The following is a 23,056-nucleotide window of genomic DNA, read 5'->3' on the forward strand; positions in this document are numbered from 1 at the left end:
CGAATGGAGTGTTGCATTGCATTTCATCACCTGCTGTCCTTGTCCTGGGTGCCATCTGGGGAGAATTGGAAAGCAGCTGCTGGATGCACATCGAATTGCCTCTCTCTGTGGGGTTGCATTGTGCTTATATTACTTTTTGTGCTTCAGCGGGTACACTTGGATGTTTTATCAAGTTGATTTACCTTCTCTCCCTTTGCGCAATACTTACAAAGACTATTGACAAAAGCCCTCATGGATCAAAAAGCCCCCATGAATCAAAAAAGTCTGACATTTGCATTTTTCCAGTGATTTGTATCCTTTCTATAATGTTGCCTGGCACCAGAGCGATTATTTTAGGCACCCTCAACTTTGTTTTGGCATTTTGTGAACGCTGTGACCTGTTTTTCCAGCTTTACTGTTGACAACTTGCCTTTGACACTCTTCCTGCTGCAGTTGTTGCTATGATACCCATGTACCTGAGTGAAGCACATAACACAACATCCTAATAACAGGTTTAACACCTGAGGTGGCTGGTGGTTGTCTTTGCGTTTAAAAAGATGTTGGCAATACATCTTGGGTGACCTTTACTTACCTAGAGCATGGCACATCTTTGCAGGCTTGGTATTTATGTCAGGTCGCATCTTAGCTCGGGCACTCACTTTCTTTTGTTGTTTGTTCCAGAAATAAACATTGGTGAGCCATAGAGCAGTGTTTACTCTATCAGTGGAAAAACAAGTGAGATTTCAGTTATTTTTAATCTTCCCTTCAGTTCTCAAAGTCCTCAGGCTGCAGTACCAAATGCTACAAATGTCTCTTTCCTCTATCCCCATTCCACAGAGGTCACATTTCAAACAGGATAATCCATATATCCATCACAGTTTAAATCCTCTGCTTCAGCCAAACTGCAAGGATCTGGGCCGAAATATCACAAAACTTGTTCTCATAATGAGTTGGGTTATATTTAGAAAGGCTCAATCAGAGAGTAGATTGCTTTGCCTTTGTAGAAATGTTGCCATGGAATGGTTTCACCTGTGACCTCGATCTCATTGAAAGACCCTCAAGGTATCTTTTAATCACACAAGGAACAGCTCCCATTTGCAGTTGCAAATTACTCTCAAAGAAATAACGAGTGAAACATTCCTTCAGAAGTTCAGAAGGAACTAGAGAATTCAGAATCAACTAAAAGCGGTGGTTGGTATGCACTCTTGGTAATAAAGGTAAGCTTATGGTACAGTAGTGTTCCCTGGGGTAGAATAAGATTCAAATACTGTCGTGACGTGACTATCATTAATGTGATGACTGTTATTTATCGAATTAACTGTGTTTAATTTTTGGTCGTTTAAATTAATCAAGAAGAAGTTGTTTAATGAGTTACCATCTCCCAAATTAAACTCGACGATATATAAATTATATATCGATAACAGGCACTTATTAATCATTACATCATATCAGTCTCATTCTGAACGTTGCAGACTTCTTGAATCCGCAAGAACCCCGTTCTACACAAATGTATTTCATTATTTTTTTCTAACTAACTAAATAATAACATAGAATACACATACACACTTACATGAGACAAAAGTCCCTAGTGGACTGACAAGATATGACCACGTGTTACACATATGGAGAGGGAGAGGCAAAGAGAGTCAAACTTATCGTACATTTAAGAACTACCCTCAAAGTAATTATAATACTTTGCTCACGAACTGCCGCCCGTTTGGGTAATAAATGCAATCTAGTTACGTGTCTTTGTTCGTTGTCTCTCTGTTGAAACCAACCAACCCTTCTATGAGGAAGGGGCTGGATGGGTGTAAGGTTCTGGTTGTCCATCAGAGGTCACAATGTCCTACTTAGTTTTTCCAGCTTGTAGGGGATGTTTCTTCAGATGCACCATGATTGTCTGAGATGGGATCTTCTCATTCCTTTCTCAGGTAGATAGTCAAGTTCTAGATCCTTTTACATGCACAGCTGTGAACTGTAAACTTTTCTGGTCTTTATCTTCTTCACTTGTGTTGAGAGGTTCAGAGTTTATAACCATTTCAACGTGTGGCCAATGCTCCACACTTTTCTGGTCTGATAGGTGAGGTTATCTTCTAACCTCATGTTGAGTCTTTGAGATTCAACCATTCGTAACTTTCAGCTCATGCTGTCCGTCTACTGGACTCAGCATTTCAAACGTGTCGACTACCTCCTCACGTTTTCTGGTCTGAATGTAAATATCGTTACCAAGGCTTTTATCCTCGGGTAAAAGGGGGTGCTCCATCACGCCGACACGATGCCTGCGCTCACTTGGGCGTGGTTACCGACTGGGAAAAAGTTATGGAAAACTATTATCTCATTTAGAAGACTAAAATCACATTTCTATCTTAACCTAAATACTCTCATACAACATTTAGATGTAAACTTGACAAATAGAATTTCAGAGTTAGTTATTTTGTTACACCATCCTTAACTTCTTGCGACTAGCAATCCCGGATCGGTGAGCGTAATCATAGCCTCAAACAAATTAGCATAACGCAGCGGACATAAATACCCCTAAAATCAATTCTATTCATGAAAATCGCAAATGAAATATATTCAAACACAAGCTTAGCCTTTTGTTAATCACACTGTCATCTCAGATTTTCAAAATATGCGTTACAGCCAACGCTAGACAAGCATTTGTGTAAGTTTATCATGGCATAATGCTATGCTAGGCTCTGCTGGCAGCAGGCAACATTTTCACGAAAATAAGAAAAGCAATCAAATTAAATCATTTACCTTTTGAAGAACTTCGGATGTTTTCACTCAGGAGACTCCCAGTTAGATTGCAAATGTTCCTTTTTTCCAAAAAGGTTATTTTTGTAGGCGAAATAGCTCCCGTTTGTTCATCATGCTTGGCTGAGAAATTGACCGGAAAATGCTACCACTACAACGCCAAACCTTTTTCAAAATTAGCTCCATAATATCGACAGAAACACGGCAAATGTTGTTTAGGATCAATCCACAAGGTGTTTTTAATGACATCACAAAATAATAAACAATATCTCATGATTATTCTTTAGATCCCCACTCACCATTCCAAACATTTGGATGTCAGAAATAATGTTCCAATGTTCACTTTTTTGAGAAAAAAGTTTTGGCGGCAAAACGGCCGACACACCGCTCAGGAAAGTGATGCATTCTGTGTCCTAGAGATGAACGTACTTTGGTGCCAAAAGTGCAAATCAATCCCAGAAACACAGCAAAGGACCTTGTGAAGATGCTGGAGGAACAGGTACAACAATATCTATATCCACAGTAAAACAAGTCCTATATTGACATAACCTGAAAGCGCGCTCAGCAAGGAAGAAGCCACTGCTCCGGTTTGCAACTGACAAAGATCGTACTTTTCTGAGAAACAGAAATATAATTGTTTGGCTATGATGGCCATCATTATGTTTGGAGGAAAAGGGGGGAAGCTTGCAAGCCGAAGAACACCATCCCAAATTTGAAGCACGGGGGTGGCAGCATCATGTTGTGGGGGTGCTTTGCTGCAGGGGGACTGGTGCACTTAACAAAGTAGATGGTATTATGAGGAAGTAAAATTATGTGGATATATTGAAGCAACATCAAGACATCAGACAGGAAGTTAAAGCTGGGTCGCAAATGGGTCTTCCAAATGGACAATGACCCCAACCGTACTTCCAAAGTTGTGGCAAAATGGCTTAAGGACAACAAAGTCAAGTTATTTGAGTGGCCATCACAAAGCCCTGACCTCAACCCTATAGAACATTTGTGGGCAGAACTGAAAAAGCGTGTGCGAGCAAGGAGGCAACAACCCGACTCCGTTACATCAGCTCTGTCAGGAGGAATGGGTCAAAATTCACCCAACTTATTGTGGGAAGCTTGTGGAAGGCTACCCGAAACGTTTGGCCCAAGTTAAACTATTTAAAGGCAATGCTACCAAATACTAATTGAGTGTATGTAAACTTCTGACCCACTGGGAATGTGATGAAAGAAATAAAAGCTGAAATAAATAATTCTCTCTAATATTATTCTGACATTTCACATTATTAAAATAAAGTGGTGATCCTAACTGACCTAAGACAGGGAATTTTTACTTGGATTAAATGTCAGGAATTGTGAAAAACTGTGTTTAAATGTATTTGGCTAAGGTGTATGTAAACTTGACTTCAACTGTACATGTACAAACCATGCATGATTAACGCTAGCTACACGTTGTTAGTGCCGATTGGACATATTTGTTTAAAAGACAGAACATACAGAGCTCCATTTACGTTTGTGTAAATATATTAAATATGAACGTATTTGATGAAATATTAGGTACGTACCTTTATGATTTATATTCACTTGATTGAGATATATTCATTTGTTATTAGTGCAACTTAGTTTTTGCCTGCCAACCCTTGCACCTTCATTGTACTGCTGTAAGTGTGCAGGAAGTTGGGCCTTCGGGGGGAGAAGTCCTAGCTAGACGCGGGAGCGGTATAGTCTTTTGACCATACAGACAGGTCATATTATGTATTTTCCATGCCAAGTAATCAATGCTTTAAGTTGATTGGATAATCTTTTTTTTGTTAGATATAACAAGAATAAACCTTTGCACCATATCCCTGGATCTCATTGAATGTTTTGGCCGTTTGGAAACCTTGAATGTGGACTGTATGCGTACAAAACAAAAAATGCTTTCAGGCAGGAAAGGAAGCCACTACACACGTGTTTCCTCTTCATTATTATGCCTCAAGGGACATGCAAGCAACCTTCTTTCTGGAAGAACCTACCACATTGATGAATGAAGTGACGACTAAACAATTTCCTCTTTGAATAAATGTAGTTATTTACATGGAGGATGCTTCCTAAGTATTTGCACAAAGCAACAATTAATCTACACAATGATGAAGTGTTTGCAGGTGTTCAGGTGGGTTCAGACCAATTTATATATACTGTAAGACGAATCAAATGTGGATGCTTGACTGCAGTTAATTAGTTATGCAATTGGAGAAGTTTACAATGCATTATTATGCAGTGTTGTCAACACATTGTTTACCCATTCTCTTTCATTTCTTTCACTCTATTTTCCTCCATATTAAAATTATTATTGTCTGTAGTGATATTAGTCTCACATCCTTTACCACACAGCAAATTGGCCAATGTTACCTTGTGTTGATTTCAGTGTAACATTTCTAGTGTTGATTCAGGTGTTAGATTAACCGTCATTGTTGTAAAAGAACCCAAGTGTTGGTGTAGATTTTCAAAATGTGTTTGTTTTAATATCTATGGTTTTGCATGTACATTAATTAATTAATCTTATGCTACTCAAATATAAATAACATATATTTTTTAACTAATCCACCTGTTACTGAAATGGTTGTATCAGTTTAGATGGTATAAGTAGTCTCATGTCGTCATCTTTCCAACTTGGCAGTCATTTTGAATACAGGATGTGGGGGAGAAAAAAATACAAATGTTGCACATCCAAACTCTGGTTGATTACAATAGGAATTACACAAGTTTGCAAGCCAGCGTAACTTGCAGGCCTAATAAACATGAGTTTCAGGGGACTGATTTAGAGTAAAATAGTGATGGGTCATTCGCGAATGATTCGGCTCGCATATCAGAAGAGCCAAATCTATTTATAAAAATATTTTAAAAATTAGATATGAATAATATTTAAATTAATAGAATGAACTAATTCAAAGAACGAAAAAATGTATAAAATAATAAATCCTACATGCTCAAGCACGCACATATTCATTCTGTCTGCTCAGACTAACAGCCTCACCTGTTGTTCCTGTCAATCAGACACGCAGTGCCAACCCAACTAATGAACCAACTCACTAACTGTCACATACTTAACAGCTGTGAAAACAACAGCTGGAACATGAGTCAGAAGCACAATAGCATTTGGATGCATTTTAATAATGTAGACAATGTTAAAGCACAGTGTAGAATTTGACAAAACAAAATCTCATATACAGCCGGTTCTACGCACAACCTACACCGGCATATGCGAACTGTGCACCCAACTGTGAAGCTTGCTGTAGCGGAGCTTCGAGAAGCTAGCGGGTCTGCTAGTGGTGGTGGAGATGTATCCACTCAGCCAAGTAGACCTACTCCGCGACCCACAGCAACGCAGTCTTCTATGGACCAGTTTATGCCATAGTCTATGTCTGTAGCAAAACAAGGCTAAATTGATATTGCATTGACTAAAATGATTGCCAAAGATTTCAAGCCATTTTCAATCGTGGAGGACAGAGGTTTTAGCAATCATCTAAATCCAAAGTACACAATTACAAGCAGGAATACCCTTTCAAAATCACTTATTACACAACTGTACAAGAGCACACATCAAGGGTAACCACGTCTTACATGTCAGTTACATGTCACTTCATTGAAGATCTTTCGATGTCTAGCTGTCTTCTGGACTGCTTTGAGTTCAGCGACAGACACACCTCAGATAATTTGGCAGAGGAACTGTTGAGAGTGGCCAGAGAATGGAAAGTAGATATAAAAGTGATCTGTTGTGTTAGTGACAATGCAGCTAACATAACCAAAGCCATTAAAATGTTTAAATGGACACAGTGATGCCAGAGCGATTGATGAGGCTCTTCAAAGAATAACCTCAGCAGCAGGGAGGGACAGACCCAGCAGTCAGCTGGCTCAGGCACCAGGGCAACAGGAAGAAGAGAGATCAGATGGAGCAGAAGTAGTGCCACAAACATCTGCTGTTTGGATGCTGTTTGAGGAGAGAGCAACTGGGGATGCAGCACGAAGGAATCCCTCAGCAGATGCCATAATGGAGGTCCAATTCTATTTGGAGGAGCCCCTCCCCATCCTCTGAGCTGGTGGAAGAACAAGGCCTCTGTCTACCTACGACTTACTAAAGTCATGACAGGGAGACTCTGCATAGTGGCCACATCCGTTCCCTCTGAGATGGTCTTCTCGAAAACAGGACAAATAATTACTGGGAGAAGAAACCGCATCAGCCCCTCAAGTGAGGCAGCTCGCATTTCTGAATGCAAATCTCTCAAAAAAGCAAAAATATGGTCAGTTTTGCTGTGTGCTGCTGGTTATAACATGGCAATAAAGAAGAGAGGGAAAAGAGGGACCAGTTTAATATTTTAAGTTGGATGCTGCAATTTTGCACATTGTTATTTATTTTTCTTAGATATGGTACAAAATTATATTATTATGTTGTTGTCAATCGGGTGTATAAGAGGCGAAGTCAAGTGCAGGAGAGTTGCGTGAGGTGAACAGGCTCACTTTTATTTTAGTTCCAAAACGAGAGCACTACATAAATCAAATGTGCTCAAAACACGGAACATAACAAAAGTAAAGTGCGTAATAAGACAACACAATTACACACAAAACATGATGGGAAACAGAGGGTTCAATACAAATAGATTGATTGGGGAAATGAAAACTAGATGTGTATGGAAACAAGACAAGACAAATGGATATATGAAAAATGGAGCTGCGATGGCTAGAAAGCCGGTGACGTCGATCACCGAACGTCGCCCGAACAAGGAGAGGAACCGACTTCGGCCGAAGTCGTGACAGTTGTTCAGATTGTATTTGTTTGAATTGTTACATTTATATGCACTTTGTTTATATACATTAAAAAAGTTATACTTTAAATGCACCTGTGTAATAGCATCCTTCTTTTTTACATTTATTTAAATTTGTGGGATGCTGCAGTTTTGCATATTGTTATTTATTTTTCTTTGATATGGTGCAATATTATATTATGCTGTTCAGATTGTATTAGTTTTGAATGGTTAGATTTTTTGCACTTTGTTTATATACATTAAAAAGTAATACTTTAAATGCAAATGTTTAATAGCATTATTTTTTATAACAACCCTATACATTTTTAAATACATTGTCGTTAAGGTAGAGTATGATTTAATAATTTAATGAGAATTGTTTTCACACCAATCATAGTCAAATTATCGCAAACTGTTTGACTTGTTTTAAACATATTTTTTTAAGCCGGCTCTTTTTGATGTATGTGAAGGAGAGGGGACAGGTTAAATAATGCTTTTTAAGCCTTGAGACAGTTGAGAATGTGTGCCATTCAGTAGTACAGTGGGGCAAAAAAGTATTTAGTCAGCCACCAATTGTGCAAGTTCTCCCACTTAAAAAGATGAGAGGCCTGTAATTTTCATCATAAGTACACTTCAACTATGACAGACAAAATGAGAGAAAAAAATCCAGAAAATCACATTGTAGAATTTTTTATGAATTTATTTGCAAATTATGGTGGAAAATAAGTATTTGGTCACCTACAAACAAGCAAGATTTCTGGCTCTCACAGACCTGTAACTTCTTCTTTGAGAGGCTCCTCTGTCCTCCACTCGTTACCTGTATTAATGGCACCTGTTTGAACTTGTTATCAGTATAAAAGACAACTGTCCACAACCTCAAACAGTCACACTCCAAACTCCACTATGGCCAAGACAAAAGTGACTCCCCATCCCGGGTCCGGGAGCGTAATCATCGACTGACACTAATTAGCATAACGCAACTGACATAAATATTCCTAGAAAATATTCCTATTCATGAAAATCACAAGTGAAATATATTGAGACACAGCGTAGCCTTTTGTTAATCACCCTGTCATCTCAGATTTTCAAAATATGCTTTACAGCCAAAGCTAGACAAGCATTTGTGTAAGTTTATCGATAGCCTAGCATAGCATTTTGTCCAGCTAGCAGCAGGTAACTTGGTCACGGAAATCAGAAAAGCAATCAAATTAAATCGTTTACCTTTGATGAGCTTCGGATGTTTTCAGTCACGAGACTCCCAGTTAGATAGAAGAGAGCCATTACAGCTATCTCCTCCTCTGACGAAGAGGTAGAACAAGGATCGGACCAAAATGCAGCGTGATGATGATTCATGATATTTTAATGAAGGAAAACCTATACATATAGAAACTACAAAAATAACGAAATGAAATAACGAAAACCGAAACAGCCCTATCTGGTGCAAGCACAAAGACAGGAACAATCACCCACGAAACACTCACAGAATATGGCTGCCTAAATATGGTTCCCAATCAGAGACAACGATAATCACCTGACTCTGATTGAGAACCGCCTCAGGCAGCCATAGACTACGTAGACACCCCACAAACCCCTAAGACAAAAACACACCACAATAACCCATGTCACACCCTGGCCTGACCAAACAAATAAAGAAAACACAAAATACTAAGACCAAGGCGTGACAATAGCCAATGTTCCTTTTTTCCAAAAATATTATTTTTGTAGGCGAAATTGCTCCGTTTGTTCTTCACTTTTGGCTGAGAAATTGCCCGGAAATTGCAGTCACGAAAAGCAGAAAAATATAAAAAATTAGCTCCATAATATCGACAGAAACATGGCAAACGTTGTTTATAATCAATCCTCAAGGTGTTTTCAAATATCTATTTGATAATATATCCACCGGGACAATCGTTTTATCAGTAGGACCGATTGGAATAATGGCTACCTCTGTATTTTACGCGAGAATCACTCTGAGAGCCATCAGGTGACCACTTGCGCAATGTAGCCGCTTATGGGTATTCTTCAACATAAATGCTTAAAACTACATCACAATGCTGTAACCTTGGGGAATACGTAGAAAAAGTAATCTGGTTGATAGCCCATTCACTGCTCAATAGGGATGCATTGGAACGCAGAGCTTTCAAAAGTTGAGTCACTTCCGGATTGGATTTTTCTCAGGCTTTCGCCTGCAATATCAGTTATGTTATACTCACAGACAATATTTTTACAGTTTTGGAAACTTCAGAGTGTTTTCCATCCTAAATTGTCAATTATATACATATTCTAGCATCTTGTCCTGACAAAATATCCCGTTTACTCTATTTCTCCAAAAATGAAAATACTGCCCCCTAGTCACAAAAGGTTAAACAGGTTAACATTCACAAGGCCGCGGGGTCAGATGGATCACCAGGATGTGTACTCCGAGCAAGCGCAGACAAACTGGCAAGTGTCTTCACTAACATTTTCAACTTCCCCCTGACTGAGTCGTGCCTACATGTTTCAAGCAGGACCACCATAGTCCCTGTAACCAAGAAAGCATAGGTAACCTGCCTAAATGACTACTACCCCCCCATAGCACTCACATCGGTAACCATGGAGTGCTTTGATAGGCAGGTCATGGCTCACATAAAAACCCTCATCCCGGAAATCCTAGACCCACCCCAATTCACATACCGCCCCAACAGATCCACAGATGATGCAAGCTCATTTGCACTCCACACTGCCCTTTTCCACCTGGACAAAAGGAACACCTATGTGAGAGTCCTGTTCATTGACTACAGCTCAGCGTTCAACATCATAGTGCCCACAAAGCTCATCACTAAGCTAAGGACCCTGGGACTAAATGCCTCGTTCTGCTACTGGATCCTGGACTTCCTGACGGATGACCCCCAGGTGGTAAGGAGAGGTAACAACACATCAGACATGCTGATCCTCAACACGGGGCCCCTCAGGGGTGCGTGTTTAGTCCCCTCCTGTACTCCCTGTTCAACCGTTGACTGCATGGCCAAGCACGACTCCAACACCATTAAATTTGCTGACGATACAACGCTAGTAGGCCTGATCACCGACAATGATGAAATAGCCTATAGGGAGGAGGTCAGAGACCTGGCCGTGTGGTGCCAGGACAACAACCTTTCCCTCAACGTGCGCAAAACAAAGGAGAGGATTGTGGACAACAGGAAAGGGAGGGCCAAACATGCCCCTATTTACATCGATGGGGCTGTAGTGGAGTGTGTTGAGAGTTTCAAGGTCCTTGGTGTCCACATCTCCAACGAACTATCATAGTCTAAACACACCAATAGAGTTGTGAATAGGGCATGGCAACGCCTTTTTCCGCTCAGGAGACTGAAAAGATTTGGCATGGGTCCCCAGATCTTAAAAAAATTCTACAGCTGCACCATCGATAGCATCCTGACCGGTTGCATTACCGCCTGGTATGGCAACTGCTCAGCATCCAACCTTAAGGCGCTACAGAGGGCAGTGCATACAGCCCAGTACATCAATGGGGCCAAGCTTCCTGCCGTCCTGGACCTACAGTATATACTTGGCGGTGGCAAGATTTTGGGCCTTCCTCTGACAAAGACTCCAGTCATCCAAGTCATAGACTGTTCTCTCTGCTACCACACGGCAAGCGATACCAGAGCACCAAGTCTAGGTCCAAAAGACTCCTTAACAACTTCTACCCCCAAGCCATAAGACTGCTGAACAATTAATCAAATGGCCACCCAGACTATTTACATTGACATCCCTCACACTGTTGCTACTCGCTGTTTATTACCTATATATAGTCACTTTACCTCTACCTACATGTACAAATTACCTGAACTAACCTGTACCCTCGCACATTGACTCAGTACCGGTAACCCCTGTATATAGCCTCATTATTGTTATTTTGTATAACTCTTGTTATATTTTTCACTTTAGTTTATTTAGTAAACATTTACTTAACTCTATTTTCATACAACTGGATTGTTGGTTAAGAGCTTGTAAGTAAGGATTTCACGGTAAGGTCTTGTATGTGACAAATATAATTTGATTTGATTTTATTACAAAGCTACACATGCTTGCGCTTTGGGAAAGATTACACACATGCACACTTGTATTGCTGTCATTTGTCATTTTGACATGTTTTTTTTCAATTAATTTTGCAATCTTCAGAGAGGATCTTTGGAAGTGCTTAAAATGTAACATGGAGAGAAGCATGGTGACTCTTCGGGGCAGTAAGATAATGGTTTGATAGCACTGCACACAAGGCAGGATTTGAGGATTTTATCTCTCTATTGAAAATGTGCTAAGGTCTTAGTCCTTTCATGTGATTATGTTTAGACAATATGATGAGACTCCCTACAGTTCCTAGTCATTTGGAATATGGAACGATGTTGTTTGTTAGGCCATTAGCGACATCAGAGAGATGGTATTTTTCAGAAAAAGCCTAGTGTACAGCTAAAGGATGTTTACATATGGAACTCATTCAGCAGGCACTCCGCTGTAACACAAATAGCCAAATTTTGTCGTATTATGACCTGCCTTTTGACTATTTTCTGTGTTATTGTAATGTAGTGGACTTATGACATTTATTTAGTGTTGTTGTTTAGTGAAGTTTCTAGGGAAACTATTTTCTTGAATATCTTACTTTTACTGTTGCCAGTATTCAATCAATTAAAGACGTATACAGCATTGTATCCCAGGGAGGGAGTTGACACTTGATTGAAAAACTGGCAGTCCCTTGTCCTGTCCTTTTCAGCTCTGATGGCAAACCTGTCTGCAACGTCACACAACACGACTGTTTCAACCAGCTGTGTAACTGGGAAGTTGTTGCCTGTACTTTTGTCTTTACAGCCTACAATTATGCTCTTTTGTAATTGGCAAATTATGTCCCAAAATACGTTGGAATATTAGGTGAGCAGACCTTCGTCCTTGGGAATGTTGACAATGAGGACATATATCATTATCCCACACAACATCCATCTGGTCTGGGGCCATATAAAAAAAAGTGCACCTCCTTTCCTTCTGTAACTCCAGGCAATTTTCATAAGGTGTTCATGGCATATACAGAGTGGGGGGGCTCACAAAGTGTGTTTCGTTACTTCAGCGACAAACCCATAAGGAGAAATACGTGAGGGATGGCAAAAAGACAAATGATTATAGATGATATCTACAAGTAGAAAGGATAAATGATGTGTGAATGAATATGTACTGTAGCATCATGGCAGATTATTTCCCCCGTGACCCCCTTTCCCAGAGAGACCTCTCAATGGATCCAAATCAATCAGCATAGACTCATGAGCCAAGCGCTATAAACAGACGCCAACATTTTCACTATTATCATAACACAGATGAGCTTAGCTTCTTTGCATGGGTAACAGGAATTAGACACAAACAAATGGCATGAATACAAATCAATCATTGAAAAGGTATTTTATTAAAGGATGTATTCAGTGTTGCAAATTATGTATGCCAATTAAGTGTAAATACAGTACCTAGTGAAAGTCTGCACACCCCTTACAGAGTCTACATTTTGCTGCCTTGCAATTTAATCTAAAAATGGATTCATTGGATTTGCTTTCATACAGGTCTACACAACCTGCTCCACATTTTCAAAGTGAAATATAATTATAGAAAATTAATACAATAAAATAAAAACCTAAGATTTCATGATTGCGTATGTCTTCACAGTTAATACTTATTAGTGGAAGCACTTTTGGCAGCCATGACATCCTTGAATGATTGTTACATTTTTAAGATAAGATTCTACCAGCTTTACACCAATCTTACAGTAACAATACTTTGTTTTTGTAAAAATGTCTCAAACTCAGTAAATTGGTTGGGAATCATTGATGGACAGCAATACTCAAACCTTGTCTTTGATTTTCAAGCAAATGTAAGTCATGACTGAGACTTGACCACTTAGTATCACTCAACGCCTCTTGGAAAGCCAATCTGGTGTGTCTTTTAGCATTAGCATGTGTTTAATTTTCCCTCTGAAAAATACAACTCTATCCCAGGGTTAGGTATTCAGAGGACTTATGCGGGTTTTCCTCTAACATTTTACCTGGGCGTTGCTCCTTTCATGTTTCTTTTGATCCTTACAAACGTAAGTCATGACTGAGACTGGACCACTTAGTATCACTCAACGCCTCTTGGAAAGCCAATCTGGTGTGTCTTTTAGCATTAGCATGTGTTTAATTTTCCCCCTGAAAAATACAACTCTATCCCAGGGTTAGGTATTCAGAGGACTGATGCGGGTTTTCCTCTAACATTTTACCTGAGCGTTGCTCCTTTCATGTTTCTTTTGATCCTTACAAACTCCCCTCCCAGTGACAAGCATACCCATAACATGATACTACCAACACAAAACTTGAAAATACAGAGAAGTTTTCTCTGTGTTGTGTTGTATTGGATTTGACCGAAACATGTAATTTTTAATTTGGGCCAAAAGTGTATTTCCTTGCTATGTTGTCTTCCAGTATTACTTAATGACCTTGATGCAAATAAAATGGATGATTCGGAGTGGATTTTTTTAACACAGGCTTCCTCCTTTTCACTTTGTCTAAAGGCCAGTAATGTGGAGTTGCAATGTTGTTGATCCTCTTTATTCTCAAGTATTGTGGTGGCAGCATCATGTTATTGGTATGCTTGTCACCGGCAGGGACTGGTGAGTTTGGCGGGATCAAAATACATTTAAAAGGAGCAAAGCCCAGGTTAAAAGTTAGAGGAAAACCCACCATAGTCCTCTGAAAACCAAACCCTGGGATAGTTTTATTTTTCAGCGGATTACGAATTGAAATGCCAAAGACTTCCAATAGGTGTTAAGTGTTCCTGAACAGTCCACTTTTAGTCCTGACGTGAATTTTCTTGAAAATCAGTAATAAGCTTTGAATATTGATCTCCATCAATAATTCCCCAACCAAACTTACTGAGTTTGAGCAATTTTGATAAAAACAATGGATATATGTTGCCCTAGAGGTATGGAAAGTTGGTAGAATCTTATTCATAATGACTCACAGCTGTAATGGCTGCCAAAAGTTCTTTCACCGGGGTATTAACTCTGGGGTGTGAATGCATACGCAATCAATACATCTTCATTTGTATTTTTTTATTAACTTCGACAATTCCATAATTGTTCTTTCACTTTGAAAATGTGGAGCAGGTTTTAATTATAGTATAATTTCTTCTGCTTCAAATTGAATCAAAGAATACATTAGTCAAGGAAGGATCTTTCTTCTTCCTGGATAACTGTACGTCTATTAGAGACATGAGATTTGAAGCCCGAGCCCTACACATGCCCGCTTCATTCAGGCCTTACTCTACCCAGGTTCGATTGCTTGTGCAAAATTTAAGGCCCTGCCCGAAACCAGAAATAACTTCCTTCGTTAGTAACTCCATTAGCTGCTCCAATCTGTCTGTCACTTGCTTCTGTGCACTGCTTGCTCTGTATGCGCTCTGCGTCTGTGAGTATTCATAGCAACGGCTCCGCTTGGGCTGTTCTGCTCAATAACAAGATATTAGAGAGTAGTTAACCAATAACTACTTATCATTACTCCAAACTCCGACAAGGAATATTATTTTTTTCTGTGAAATAATCTCTCCTGTCTTATATTTGACGAGGAACTTCTTCTGACCTAAACGTTTCAGCTTCGAAATGTTAATGATCAATTTAGTGATACCCGAGCCCTCACTGTACCCTGGTGTTTTTTTTTTAAACAGTTCAACCTGTCCCTAACCTGATGTACAATGTTGGGGCCTGTCGAGCTCAGGTCGGGTAGCAGAGCTCTAAGGTGTATGAATGTTTGCATATTTGTGTGATGAGTAACCTTGCCTGACATCTGACTTGTTTTAGTTCTCTGAGCTAATACCTAGGCTTTAGATCAGTCTTTTGACGCACAAAAGTCCCTGGTTCAGAACCAGTCGGACACACCACTGGGTACACCTCCGTAGCCCTTGCAAGCCGGTGGGCCCATGTGCCTGTCATTGATGTCAATTTTATTTAATAACCTCCAAACAGTAATTCATAAACCTTTTTTAATGTTCATATATACTAAGTGTTTGTTTCTTGGACTTCAGGAATGTGACTGAACAAGTACCTCAGTCCTTGAAAAATCAAATATTAAACTGGGATATCAGTGAACGAATGATGTGGTGAAAGCTGCGACGGCGCCAGTGCAATGAGTGGGGCTTACTATGGTGTTAAAAATCGCATATCAGGCTGAGCTGTGATAGAAAAATTATGTATGTACCTGATTTATTTGATATTAATGGTTAACAGTTCATATTTAACTAATAGTAAGATATTTCTGTTCTACTAATGCTGTGTCTTTATGATCTCTACTCTAGCTTCCTACAGGTAGTCTGGGCATATGGTCAATGAAAATGTTTTTTTCTTGCGATAGCTTGAGCTGACATTGACTTGCTGATAAAAACCTAAAGCCGGCATTCCATAGACAAGATGTGGTGTGTTTGACCCAGATAGAGATAGCCTAGAAGAGTATTGAACAATCCCTCATTGTTTCATCTACCTGGCATCAGGGAAACTAAGCCGGATTGGGGGTTAAAACAACACCCCCCGTGCAAATGACCACAGGATAAACCCAAAGTGGTGGTGCCCCCAATTGTCATGGGAGGGGTGGAACCAGCCCTGACTAAGCATTCTTAGTGTCAGCTATATAAAAACGTGCATTGTCTGTAAAGGTTAGGCTACTCGGCCCAACAGTCAAGGGTGTTGGGTTGACTGGTCTCATTATTGCAATAATGAATCCAAGTTAAATCAAGTTGATTGTTTGAAGAAATGACAAAGTCTCTCTCAGTATGAATTTCCACAACATTTTTGGCGACGAGGATGGAATCTGCAACTTGACCGGTCTGGGTAAACTGTGCACAGGGGATCAAAAATGGTAAACTCTGGGAAAACCACACATATTACTGTGCAGTTGGACCCGCCTAAGATCTGAGAGGAAGCGGGCACGGGTGGGTGCCAGATCTCGGACATAGTACTGAGAGAGGTAGACTTGGCAAATCTATCAATAAGTGATGAAATTATAAAGACAAAATGTAAATGATAAAAATATAAAAGTCCCTGTTGAGGGTACGCTCAGAGTGAGGTCTTCCTTTACCTTTTTGGGGTAGGGGGCAGCATTTTCACTTTTGGTTGAATAGCGTGCCCAGAGTGATCTGCCTCCTACTCTGTCCCAGATGCTAGTATATGCATATTATTATTAGTATTGGATAGAAAACACTCTGGCGTTTCTAAAACTGTTTGAATGATGTCTGTGAGTACAACAGAACTCATATGGTAGGTGAAAACCTGAGAAATATCCAACCAGGAAGTGGGACATCTGAGGTTTGTAGCTTTTCAAAGCTTGGCCTACCGAATACACACTGAGATATGGATAAAGTTGCACTTCCTGCGGCTTCCACTAGATGTCAACCGTCTTTAGAAACTTCAATGAGGATACTATGATAAAGGAGGGGCTCATGAGACCTCTTTGAGTCAGTGGTCTGGCAGAGTGCCTTGGTCTCATGACGCGTGCTCCCAACAGAGTTACCTCTCGTTCCAGTGCTTTTCTGAAGACAAAGGAATTCTCTGGTAAAACATTATTGATGTTTTATGTTAAAAACATCCTAAAGATTGATTCCATACATTGTTTGACATGTTTCTAAAGGACTGTAACAGAACTTTTCTAGGTTTTGGCTGGATGAAGTGCCTGCGCCTCATGAAGATATATTACTGGGCTGAACACGCTAACAACAAGTGGCTATTTGGACATAAATGATGGAAAGCAATTTTGAAATCGGACACAATGGGTAGATTAACAAGATGTTTGTTTTGATGTTCATTTTTTTCTGTATTGGACTTGTTAATTCATGTGTGAAAGTTACATACTTCTAAAAAATATTTTTGAATTTCGCGTGCTGCCTTTTTAGCGGAATGTTGTCGAGATTAATTTTATTTCTATTTCTGACTTGTGTAACTCTTCTACTTGGCTGGTTACTGTTTGTAATGATTTGTCTGCTGGGCGATGTTCTCAAATAATCGTAAGGTATGCTTTCGCCGTAAAGCCTTTTTGACATCTGACACCTTGGTTGGAGTTGGACTAGAGTGCAGGTGACGCCTTGCGAGGGCATCCGGCTTAATGAAGTTCAAATTATAACGTGTAATGTATTAATACAATGTTTTGTTAAGATGTAACTGTATGAGTTGCGTTATCCCAGGAACTAACCCGGAGATAGAATTTTGAAATTATTCCTGCAGGTTAACAAAAAAATATTTGAGAAAACAACGAATTGATTAAGTATGTTTTGGGAACAGTACTCTGTGTCCTGTGAATGTGATGTGTGAGTGTGGAAATAAGTGTTCATCTGACATTTGGATAATAATATTTAGAAATGTGTATAATAAGCTGATTAAAATGTTGGATAATAAGTTTCAATATGCAGCATTATCTTGGGGTTCTGTCCATCACTGCCCATCATAGACTATCATGGAGTGGTATTGAGTGCGGGATGCTATTTTAGAATGTAGCGGCAAGTCTATTATTTCTGGAAGTCTAGGGAACCATTGAAGATAAGTATGGAGCATTATTCCTATGACCCACCGTGCAGCGTCCGGGGTTCCGCTGGGAGCATGGATGCACAGCTGACACTTTGTAGCAGTTGAGAGTCGTTGAAAACGCACCTGGAGTGGTTAATTATTGTGATTACCTAAGATTTCCTATGTTATGCATGGATTCTGTGAAGATATGAGAAAAAAGTGAAGTTGTGTGCATATAATCGTTTACTAGAGATTTAATAAAGTAACACTGCAAATAATTATATGCAACGTAAACAACCCCTACCTAGACGTACGTAGGTTCAGAGTGGTCTCTTTATGGATCATTTGTTAGAGCATTATATGATTGTCTACAGGATCTGGGAGATAGTCTCAAAAAATATTGGCATATATTAAAACTGCGAGGAGAGAGGAACAGAAATAACCAGAAGTGATGATTATAGCAAAGCCATAGAGGCACTAAGAGAAGTTCATGTGCATTCTACCAATTCCCCTCGAATATGGGAAAAAGTTGAATCCATGGATAAATTTCGGCAGCATTTCCAATCTAATAGAGAATTCAGAGATGCTGTTGTGACTTGTCACAATGACATAAAATAACATAAAAACCGATAAAATCAAGATTAGTAGATGTACCGCACTAACTATTTGTTAGGTAAATTGAGGTATGAGAAACGTTCTTTGACAGTTTCAGATTATTGTTGCTTGGTTTTGTAGTTTAGGTAACACAAGTCAATTGGAGCAGGAAGGCAATGTCATTTAAAACGATAATCTGTTTCCATTACGTGGAACAGTGACAAATATTTAAAGAATGTTTTACTATTGAATACTGAGCTGATTGAATATTGAGTTGACGGGGCCAACTTTTTGTAGTTCCTAGATTTGTTCAAACAGGTTTTATATTTTCACTAAATTAATGCAACAGGTTAAACTGATAAGATTCCCGGAAAGGGGCTCTGCATTTGTTTACTTTAGAAGGTGTCTATTCCTCTTATTATCTGATGTGTTTGAGTAGGATTCATTTTTCCAGGACTGATGGAAGTCCACTACAGTATGTCTGTTAAGGGAGCTTCCACATTAAATAGAGCCTGGCAACTTTAGTTTGTATCTACCCTACGTTATGAAGATGTGGTCGTGTTTTTAATGCTATGTCTGAATTATTGTGAGTGGTCTATTGTCATGTGGTTCTATTGGGTATTTCACAGTTAGAGAAAATGTATCTTAAAGGGGCACACACATGATAGTTTTTATTTTCGGATTTTCCATTGAACACATTAATTATTTTGATAAGAAATGTACCGAAGAAACTTACTGTGAACCTGGGATATGAAATATATGACATGTTTGACTGTTTTTAAATACTCAGTCTGATAGAGAAAGAAACACTTATTTGAAGGTTTTGAATGACCTCTGACCTCCGTCCTGGCTTTCTAGTGTGGTTTGATCGCCCTCACTGGGATGAGCCCTCACTGATGATTTAAAGGTCATATGTAATACTGATTTGAAGGACATTTGTAATACTGATTATTGTGGAAAAGTTTATCATGAATATGTGTGATTCCGACCACGAGAAGGATAGACCTTTCTCTAGTCTATTTTTACTATGAATGTATAGGTAAAAGAAATATATATTTATGGAGTTATTAATGGTAGTACATCATATGAGTTGCGGTGTTGTTGTCTTTTTTACACATTGATCACATTGTGAGTCATGTATCAAAATAGGAGAATGACCAGTCCTTTGAGGTTTTTGGATTGAAGTTCACACCTTGAGTGATATGTAGGAATGTATCAAGTGATATATGAAGGAGTGTTTTGTTGCTCTGTTTGTTTGTTTTGTTTGATAAATCTTACCAGATTGGGTCTGCTGAATGATCGGGATAATATCCTGACCCTGTGACTCTGCGAGGAGGTTGACAGTGTGATAAGGGGAGTATAAGCCAATTTGGGGAAAAAAATAAACAGAATGTGTTATTCTCTTTGACATGTGTTTTAGAGATTTGCATTGGGAATGTTGGTAGTAGTAATCATTTGTCATACAGTCAATGCTTGTCTGGATTTCCTGAATCAGAAATTAACTGAACTGAATTGTTGTTCTGATCTGTCCTTTCTCGAGGTTATGGTGAAAATGACTACAGATGGTATCTAGATGCATGGAAGGGATAATTTGACCACACGTTGTGGACCTCAAAACCCCATCTAACCGTCTGAAGAAATGACATTCAATACGGCCCTGTCCTGCACCACTTCTACCTACAGAACTGAGTCCGAGCCAGCAACCCGTGTACAGCATCCAGTTGAAGCTATCAACTGCCTTTTCTATCATGCTTTTCACTTAGGAATGTAACAGGAGTCCACGTGGAGTGAGTATGAAGAGAGATCCGTTCCAAAACACTTCTCTCATGTTGCTGGTATACTGGTTGGCAAATGAACAAGACATAATAGACGTTGTGGTGGGGCTCAAGTGAGACGTTAGTCTGTTTGCGAAAATCAAATTATTCCTGAAACATTAAAATTGGGACATTATAATTGGCCATCCACTTTGAACTGTGAAGCTATCTGAAGAAGAAATGAAGAGATGTCAGAAGATTGAGTGCCAGGGAAGGAAGGGGTTGGTCATCTGTGCCTGTATTTGATTTAGACTTGTCTAAAATTGCTATCTGGGGTATCAGGTTGATTGTGGAGGTTTACACACTGCTATATTTATAGTAATTTAGGCTAAGAATGCATTGAGATACTGATCTGTAATTATAATTTAGATGAGAAAGTTAATACTGGAATTATAGGATAATTATATTGTATGTTAATATATATGTAATACATTCTACCAGTATTGATGTGTGTTAAGTTGAGGGTTTTAATTTTGAGTGATAGAATCAATGTGAATCCCTGAGCAATGTCATTCAACATTTTGGTTGGATAATTAATTGGGTTTTAATTATGTTTTGTAAACTGAATTATTTTTAAAACTGACAGATTTTTTGTATATTAAAAACTATATGAGCGCAGCAATTAATGTATTATGGATTGATTGTTTTGATGACATGTGGAAAGACGTTGTGTACCAAAGAGATATATATATATATATATATATATATATATACTATTTTCAGCATGCCCTAGTGAATGGAGAGTTTGAACTCTGATCCTGAGAGTTAAACTGATCCTAATCTATTTGATTTATATCCATTACCAAATTGCAATTTGTAATAATAATACTCAGGAACTATAGCAGGTTTGTGCCAATGGCACATAGACATAGGTGTTGCCTTATACTTAGTGGGATCATGATGCTTGTCCTGGGTCATGTTCATTCGGCACAAAACAGAAGATATGTTACTTAAACCGGGAGTCACTACCTGGATTTGTCCGACATGATATATTCATTTTAGTTTCTACCATGCTGGCCAATGGGTGTGTGATCAGTATCAACATGATGATTTGTTTCATGCTGATGAAAAATTTACTCTGATTTAGATTGCTGAGAATTTCTTAACAAATATTTGAATGTCTTTTTAAACCTTGGAATTATTTATTTTAAGTTGAGAGAAATCTCAAAATGGGGGGAATGTGGTAGAAAAGGTATGTATTTACCTGATTTATTTGATATTAATGGTTAACAATTAATATATAACTAATAGTAAGATAGTTATGTTGTACTAATGCTGTGTCTTTATGGTCTCCACTCGAGCTTCCTGCAGTTAGTCTGGGTGTATGGTCAAGGAATATGGGTTTTGCTAGAGATAGCTTGAGCCTATCCTGCTCATTGGTAGCCACAGATTTCAGCAAAGCATTTGACAAGGTCAGCCATAGTACTGTCATCAAACATATCCTTTCAATGGGGGTGAGACCTGAAAAAGTCCCATGGATTTGTGACTGTATCTCTGACAGGAGACAACAGGTGCTCTTATCGTGTTGCCCTATCTGAACGGCAGTCCCTCACATGTGGGGGACACTCCTTGGCTTTGTCCTTTTCCTTGCCCTAATCAATTATGCTGTACATTAAGCCGCCAACCCCGTGTGGAAATATGTTGATGACATGAATCTGGTTGAAACCAGGAAACTGAACCAACCATCATCAATGCAAAAGCAACTTGGTGAGCTCAGCACCTGGACCTCTACCAATGACATGCTCCTCAATGACAAGAAATGTGTAGTGATGCATGTCACCTCTAAAATGACTCTGTCCCAGCCTGGCACCCTAGTCTCACTCAAACCCTGACTGCTCAGCTGGATTGTGTCCAGAACAATTCTGGGAGGGTCGTACACCAGATACCGGGAGCCCTCGGAATCATGTTCTTGTAGAGCAGTCAGGAGCATATCTGCCTGACATTTGTTAAATCCATAGCATCTTTCCCTGTTTGAGCTGGGTGTTTGAGTAGGCTAAACTAGATAGCTAGTGAATGCAGCGATGTAAGCCAAATCTTTTCAGCCTCATTAGTTTTTTTTTTGAATGAGATCTTAGTGCCAGCATCATTTGGGGTGTTAAATAGACAGTTATGAAACATAGAGATGAAAACTCTCTTGGTAAATAATATGGTCTACAGCGTATCATGAGATATTCTAACTCAGGCGACCAGAACTTTCAAATACTTCCTTAATATTAGAGATCACTCACCAGTCTTTGTTGACAAAGAGAGACACCCCACCCCTACAGATCTTATCGGATGCTGCTGGTCTGTCCTGTCGATTAATGGAAAACCCAGCTAACTGTATATTATACATGTCCTTGTTCAGCCATGACTCCGAAAAGCATAGTATAGTACAGGTCTTCAAGCCACGTTGATAGGATAGTCCCAGACAAAGCTCATCTAGTTTGTTCTCCAGCGACTGTATATTCGGCAATAGGACAGAGGGTAGGTGCGGCCTATTCACTCATCGCCATAGTCTCATAAATGTGTCCACATGGCGTCCTCTACAGCAATGTTTTTTCTTCTTCCGATTGTCAGGGATTAGGGCCTGGTCTGAGGTAAGCAGTTTGTCCTGTGCTGAAAAATAGTTA

At 39.3% G+C, this 23,056-nt stretch overlaps 1 protein-coding gene across 2 annotated transcripts in view; it reads left to right on the plus strand.

The window, feature by feature from the left end:
* Window positions 1-23,056, plus strand: part of LOC118396457 (chemokine-like protein TAFA-5) — a 153,490-nt gene that overhangs the window by 41,588 nt on the left and 88,846 nt on the right. The window lies entirely within an intron of this gene.

The sequence above is a fragment of the Oncorhynchus keta genome, chromosome 17 (genome assembly GCF_023373465.1).
Source record: "Oncorhynchus keta strain PuntledgeMale-10-30-2019 chromosome 17, Oket_V2, whole genome shotgun sequence".
NCBI classification, from domain to species: Eukaryota; Metazoa; Chordata; class Actinopteri; order Salmoniformes; family Salmonidae; genus Oncorhynchus; species Oncorhynchus keta.